An 8,240-nucleotide genomic window follows, 5' to 3' on the forward strand; every position below is an offset into this window, starting at 1 on the left:
ACCCTAACCAGCCACGCCTAAATTGTTGGCTGTAATGGTGAGTGAGAAATTGATGCTGGATTAGCACAAATCCATGTCCACTACTGGGAAGACAATTCATGTGTGCCCAGCAGTGGGGGATATCTTTAGATATGAAATGCAGCATTTTAGGATCCCAGTTCCCTTCAGACATGTTATGCCTGTTTCAGATTCCAAAAGGCTTATGATTTAGGCATGTGCAATTCCAGGTTATTTTATATTGAGACTGAATTTTCAGGAATGTCTATAATGGTTCTATGTCATGTGTCACTTTGCCACAATCTTTCCTTCTATTCCAAAGTAGTTTGCTTCATCTATAGTGCTTCATTGTTTAAAAAATGAAACTATAGTTTTTATATTAAGACTCATGATTACAACGATGTAAATGTATATTAAACTGTTTACAAAAGCACAGTTTATGTACTAATATTTTTTATGATAAAGGGACTTATTTATGGTTCTTATTTTAACTTGGAAAAATGGTTAATGTAAAGAAAAACAGTTGTTTTGGGGCAGTCTGTGCTTTAAAATACAACCAACCATGACAATTACTGCATTGTTTAATGAATCTATGAAATTCTAGTATAATCATTTTAACGAGCGTGTTGGTGGTAGGTTATAGAGGCAATAATTTTTATAAAAGATCTAATGATTTTCTTTTTTCCTTATTCCTACTGCTTTTTTTGATTATCCAAAAAGAGAGCTAATAAATATGGACTGTATGAAGAATCAGACTAAGAGAATAGATATGTTTGCTATGTGGATTTACCTAGGTGTAGAAATCACCCCAAACACGGAAGGTACTACTCTCTGTCAGTTACTTTTTAGGTGATAACTTCAAAACCTTCAGAAGGAATCCCCCATATCTTTCATACAGAGGGATTCAACCACGGTACATGTCTAACAAACAAAAAATTATCATCTAACAGGATACATGTTTGGGGCTACTTAAGAACTAGAGAAACTAGAAACTGAAAGTGGAGCCTGGCTTGATACTTTTCTATGTATCTGAGTCATGGTTTGCATATATCTAATTATTTCAAGGTTCAGAAAGACCAGAGTTCAGACACTTACTTAGCTGCATGAACCTAGGAGAGTCATTTAACTGCTATAAGCCTTAGTTTCCTCATCTATAAACTGGGAATAATAATAGCACTTATCTTCTCAGGTATTGTTAGAATTACATAAAATGATATTTGTAAAGTTCTTAACATGAGCCTGACACATAGTAGGGGTTGCACAAGTGCTTATTCCCTTAACTCCCTTACCTTGTATAAAAGCATAAGAAATAAATCTCAGAGGTAGATTTGAACTGAGATCTTTGCCTGCAGAAACAGTGTTCTTTCTATTCCAGCAAGGGACCTCCATAATCAATGCATTTATCTACCACTTCAAAGTGTACAAGCACTTTCCTTTAAACCATTTTGGAGGAAAAGGAAAGTCCAACTCACTCAAACTAACCCAATTTTTAGACTGTTGGTTTTTTTTAAATTAAGCTTTATTTTTGTCAGTATACTTAGATTGAATTTACATTCAATGCAAGTAATTTTCTTATGTTAATCTTTAATTTTAAAGTCCAGCATGTCACCATGACCCTTTGGCTGGTAAGTCACTATTTTAAGAAATAAAATTTTCCTCCAACCTCTTCCAGTCAGTCAACTAAAATAGATTAAGCACCTACTTATGTGCTTGGGACTGTGCTATATGCTGAAGAAGTAAAGAAAGTGGGGGGAAGTCCCTGTTATCAATGAGCCCACAGTCTAGTGGGGGAGTCTACAGATATTTAAGAAACCCTCCCAAAATTAAGCTATTAAATTGAATCAGTTTCTTAGCCTTCCAAATGAATGTAGTGTGTCAGGTGTATCTGACAGGAATAAAGATAAATACTTCATTTCCTCTCTTCTTAGGCTTATCCTTTGATGGAGGTTTTAATGAGAAAGGAATTGGCCAAGAGTGGTCAGAAGGGAATAAAGGAGGAGTAGTTAGCTTGAATAATCTGCAAAATGGATAATTCACTAACAGCCTAATCAAGTTAAAAGAATGTAGCTCTAAGTTCAAATAGTCATTATGATAAATTGCTCATATCTAAAGAGTGGAGCTTAATCTGAAGTAGTACACTAGACACTATCAAACTCTTATTTTGAATTGTCTCCTTTGAAATCATTTTCACTTGGAAAAAAATAATTCAGTGCTTAAAAAATTAGTACATGTGTAGTGTGGGATGAGGGGAGCAAGAAGGAGTATATGTTTCAGTATGTCTTGGTTTTATTATAAGGGAAATTTTGCATTTTATTACAATAGTAGGTTTTGATATAAAACCACTACATTGAGGCAATTTAAATTTTTTAAGAAATGCTGTGGCATTTTTGTTAAAAAAAGAAAAGGCCTTGAAGAAAAGATAGAAGGCACCTCCCTCCCTTCTTTGTAAAAGTGGGAGGCAATGGTTACAGAGCACTATATATACTGTAGAACCTACTGCTTGAATTATTTGCTTTACAAAAGTTGTCTTTTTCATCTTTCTTTTTTATTCTTTGTTAAAAGTGATTACTCTTTGAGTTGAAAGAGGGATATTTTGGGAAATGAAGGTGATATAAAAATGAAATCTATCAATTAAAAATTCAAAAAAGAACTTCACTATATAAATGCCTTCCACAATAGTACCCTTTTAAAATAGTCTCCTATAAATGTCATTATAGCTAAACATGTTTATGTTTGCTTCTGTTTTTCTTTAATAAGAACTATCAACTTAGTCATCCATATTTTTTCTTTGTGGCTTAAAATTGTTCAGTTCTGCATATTTAGCCAAATCAGTCTCTGAATGAAAGACTTTAAGGAAACATTCCATAAGGTTTAGGTCCAAAAAAAAAAATCTGGATAATTTGATCAATGCAGAGAAATGAAGTAATTCAGTCCCTACTTAAATATTTTGGCTTCAGTTATCTGGTTTGACTGTCTACATTAATCATAGGAATCAGATAATTGCTAAATCCTCCCCTTCACTTTCAGTGCCAGCAGAGATTTGGGTCATTTGTCAAGTCTTTTCAGCTTAATCTCTGCTGGACCATTGCCCCCTGTATAGTTGAGGTGCTGAAAACAAGAGCCTTTGCTCTTTTGGTTAGCCAGGGATGTTAAGCCCTCTGTACTGGAAATACACACACACACACACACACACACACACACACACACACACACACACACACAAACTCCAGCTCTGGTATGACTATATAAATTGTCCCAACAGTGGGGAACTTAACTCCATCCCATATGTGATTCTCCCAAGGAAGAGCCAATTTATTCTCCAATTTTTTGATGGTTCACAACAGTTCAAATAAAAACAGTTTTTGACTAAGAACCTTTTTCAATAAAGTTTTTTTGACCCCCTTACAATTTCTCATTTATATTTTAGTACTGCCTTTACTCCCCAAATGGCACATGATTGAGTGACCCCAAAGTTACTCTTTAAGTCTATAAATTGTGGGTGCTTTTAAGCTCTAAATCTATGATTCTATGTAATTACAGGATCATAGAAGGGAACTTTGATGCATCAAATCTAGACCACTTTGTTTTAAAGATGCAGAAACCAAGGCATAGAGAGTCAGTGACTTGTTCAGGGTCACACTAAGCATCTGAAATGGAATCTGATCCCAGATATTCCTGATCCCAAGATTAATGCTACTCTACCTCATTTTTAAATCTATTATGCCTCATGTATACTCATCCATTCATGATGCTACTATGGAGAATTTCCATGCTGATTGAATCAAATGCATTAGCTAATAATAATAATAATTTATATGACCTTAGATAAATCATTTAAATTTTTCTTAGGACTTTAGTTATTTAATTTATAAAATTAGGAGGTAAGAATAAATGACTTCTATAATTCCTTTCATTTCTAATATTCTATAATTCAGTGAGGTGTCCATATAATGAACTGTTATTGATCAATGAGCTATATTTTCATTGTGTCATGGCTACTTCTAGGTTGAAATTGAGTTGGAATGGTCAAAGACCAAAAAAATGACATTGTTGTAAGATTTTAGAGTTGTGAGATAGCTTAAGAATGATCTAGACAAGAAATTCTCAAAGTTTGGTCCAGGTTTATATGGTGGGTCCCTCAGACTCTTTTAGTGGGTTTTTGAAGTGAAAGCTATTTTTATTATAATACTAACAATTTTTTAATACAGTAAAATTTGGTGATTATAATACACATAGACAAAAGCTCTTTGCAGAGTCCTCAATAATTCTGGATAATGTTAAACGATTCTGAGATTAAAAAAAAATTGAAAACTGCTGATTTGGACTAACCTAATCCACTGGAGAAGGAAATGGTACATTACTCCAGTATCATTGCCAAGAAGATTCCAAGGCCAGTATTGGCATTCTGTGGTCCACGGGGTCATGAAGAATTGGATGTAACTGAACAACAATAATTTTAGAGATAAAGAAAACAATATTTAAATTTGTTCACTAGATTATATATTTAAAGCTGAAAGAAGCCATCAAGTTTAATCTTTCATTTTGCTAACTAGAGTGGCAAAACTAGGAGGAATGTCTCTTTATTCCCTACAACTTACATTTATATTCAATTTCACCCAACCAACCCATTCAATTCAATTCAGTCCAATTAGACAAACATTTATTCACTGCTTACTCTTTATAAGGTCACATTTGTCAAAACTTTGTGGAGCAGGTATAAATAAATATTATTCCCACTTTGAGTGAATTTGTGCTTTAATAATTTGGAAACTAGTGATTCTTTCAGTGTTTCCTCTAGAAATGCAGATCCCTGCCCATTGATGCTTGACAGTCCTAGAGACTCTTGTTCTTGTTTTCACAGATGTTCACCATTATGGATCCTCTCTCAATATGGTGTTGCTTGCTCAATTTCTTTTGACAATGCAAGGGTACCAGTATGTTATTCTGACTGTCTCCTGTCATCCTTTCTTATCACTAGGTAAACAACACCATCCCCATTTTCCAGATGATGAAACAAACTTATAGAGGTCTTTTTGACTTCCCAAGTCAGTTTAGTGAGTGTCAAAATCCAGGATTCAAATCCAGGTGTTCTTGCCACTAAAACATAGTTAGTGAATTTAGCTGAGCAAAATGGGCACAATTTTGATTCAGAATGATTGGATTTGGAATTCACAGTTCCTGACACTTAGTTGGCATTTAATAAATGTTTGCTGATTAATTGAAATCCTGCTGGCATGCTGACCAACAGAGTTGAATGTGGTCATTTTTCAGTTGTTTTCAGTTGTGTCCAACTTTTCTCGAAACCATCTGGGGGGGTAAACCTCTTGGTAAGGGTACTAGAATGGTTTTCCATTTCCTTCACCATCTAATTTTATAGATGAGGAAACTGAGGCACACAGGGTCTAGTGACTTGCTAAGGATTGCACAGCTGCTAAAGTGTCTGTGGCCCGATTTGACCTCACCACATCTAGCACTATCTACTGTGCCACTTAGCTATCCATATAATTGAATGCCATGAATCAAATACCATGCAATATATTCTTTGAGTCAAGAATCATTTCAGTTCCTGAATTCAAGTAATTTGAATTCAAGTCACTCATAGACTGTTTTAAGACTTGCTTTTGGAGCTTGTAATATCTGACTATGGTCTCTAGGAGTACAGTTTAGTCCCAAAGTTATCCCACAGTTTAGATGAGACTTGATAGGATCTAGATTGAGAGAACCTCAGAGGTTGTTTAGTCTAATCAAGTATTCTTGACCTGGAGCCTATGTAACCTTTTTATGTCTTGATAACTATATTTTAGAATTATTGATTCTCTTTTTTAATCCTATATATTTGATTGTAGGCATTTAAAATAGTATTCTGAAATCCAAATATACATAAGCTTTACCAGACTGCCAAAGGGGTCTATGTTGCAAGACAAAAAGCTTAAGAACCCCTGATCTAACCTCTTTATTTCAAAGTTGAAAGAACTGAGGGCCATGGATGTTACATAAAATCTTAAAAAATTGAACTTGAAGAGAAGGAAGAGAGAATTCTGATAAGCAGAGCTGAATAAAGACTTCATTTCAGAAATGGGGAACTACCTGAATAAATTCAGAGAGGTGGAAGATGGCATGGCAAGTTCAGAAAACAATTAATGATCCATTTCCCCTGGAACTTAGAGTATAGATAGAGGACTATTATGAAATAAGGCCAAAATAAGTTGAACTCAGATTGTGGAGGATTATATTATTAAGAAAGGGAAGAGACATTAAACATCACTTCTTATTTTACCTGTAAGGGAGTGGGGCAAATCATCTACCCTCCATCCTTAGCTCAGGTGATATAGTTACAGAATGTAGCCATATGCAATGACGTTTTAATGTTTAATAAGGTATGACACCTTGTGGTCCCTTTATGCGCTGTGAAGACCTCTCTGACTGAGTCCAGAGCAAACAAATTTGCCATGCCCTGGGGTATTTAAATAGCTAAACCCTAGAACATTTTCAGAAGTTCAAGACTAAGAACAATTGCAATCTGGGAGTTGCCTATAGGAAGAACCTCTGGCAAGATGAAGGAGAGAATTCCCAAACCCTGCCATTTTGCTCATCTCCTATATAAGCCATGTGGTGAGGAAGCAACTAAGTAGCTCACTGGATAAAGAACCAGACCTGGAGCTGGGAGGTTCTTGGTTCAAATATGGCCTGAGACACTTCCTAACTGTGTGACTCTGGGCGTATCACTTGATTCCCATTACCTAGCCTTTCCCACCTTTATGCCTTGGAACCAATACTTGGTATTGATTCTAAGATGGAAGATAAAGGTTAAAAAAAGTAATGTAATTTTGAAGATAATTTATTAGACCAATAGAAGACACTACATCTAACTGAAAGCAGAGACACAAATATAATTCAGTCACAGCTACAGTGTTAATCATCCAAAGGAAGGAGCAGATTTGAGAAGCATGACCCCAGTAGCAGAGAAGAGAGTTATATAATAAAGATGATCAAATCCTGGGAACCTATCATAGCAAACCACCCAGCAGAGGTTGCTCCGTTCCTTCAAATCTCAGCTAAAATTCTGCTTCCCGTAAAAAGTTTTTCCTAGTTCCTCCTTAATACTAGTGACTTCCTTCAAAGATTATCCCCAATTTATTCTGGAAAGATCTTATTTTTTAAATTAAATTTTATTTTTCCAATGAGCAAAATATCTACCTCTTTTCCTTCCCTTCCTATACATCCTTGATTGAAAATGAAAGAAAAACAAAATACCTGCTACAAACATGTATAATGAAGCAAAACAGAATATATATAAATACGTATATCACAAACATAGACACATATGCACATGCCTATATGCAAACATATAGCATTCCTTCCACCATTTTAGTTGTTCTTTATTTATGTAATAAGCATAAGTGGGTTCAGATACTGGTGGAATTAGGTGGAACCCCCACATCAGTCTGGACTGTGGTGAAGCAGTGCAGAGCTGGGATGATCCGGGTTAATTTTAGCTCAAATGGATTACTCTGGGACCCAGCTGTGGACCTTATAGACAAAAATATTATAAAAACAGCTTTTAGGACTTTAGTGGAGATTTCATGACACCCTAGGAAACCTCTATATATTCTGTTTATCTCCTTGTAGGAGGTTTTTATTTGATTTTATTTTTCTGAACTTCTTTGAATAGCATTCAAAAATGCTTCTATTTAAATGTAGTGGAATATGCTTTCAGGGCTGAGTGATCCATTGTACCAGATGTGGAAGAACCAGTACAGAGCATTTTGTAATTGAGTTTATACAAATATCGAATATGCTTTTGTAGATTTGCTCTCAAATATTTTATGCCTTTGTAGTTATTTTGAATAATATTTACTTTCTCTTTGTGCCTCATGAATTTTCTTATTATTTAGAAATTCTGCTATTTGGAAAGGAGTATTTTGTAGCTTATAAATTTATTGAAATTATTATCTCAGTTAGTTTCTTTGTAGATTCACTGAGTTTTTCCCAAGTATACCAGCATGTCATTAATAAGTGGAGATAGATTTTTATCCTCTTTGCCCAACTGTGTAACTTTAATTTGGTTCTCTTATCTTATTGCTATCACTTATATTTCTAGAACTATAACAAATGATGGCAGAAGAAAAAGGTAAATGCCCTTGTTTTACTCCAGGGTTCACTGGAAAATCTTCTAGCATATTTATTTCTATTGCACATAAGACTTGTTTTTGATTTTAGGTAGAGTCATTTTTTAAAAAGGT

This window comes from Monodelphis domestica, chromosome 2 (assembly GCF_027887165.1).
Source record: "Monodelphis domestica isolate mMonDom1 chromosome 2, mMonDom1.pri, whole genome shotgun sequence".
In the NCBI taxonomy this organism is placed as follows: Eukaryota; Metazoa; Chordata; class Mammalia; order Didelphimorphia; family Didelphidae; genus Monodelphis; species Monodelphis domestica.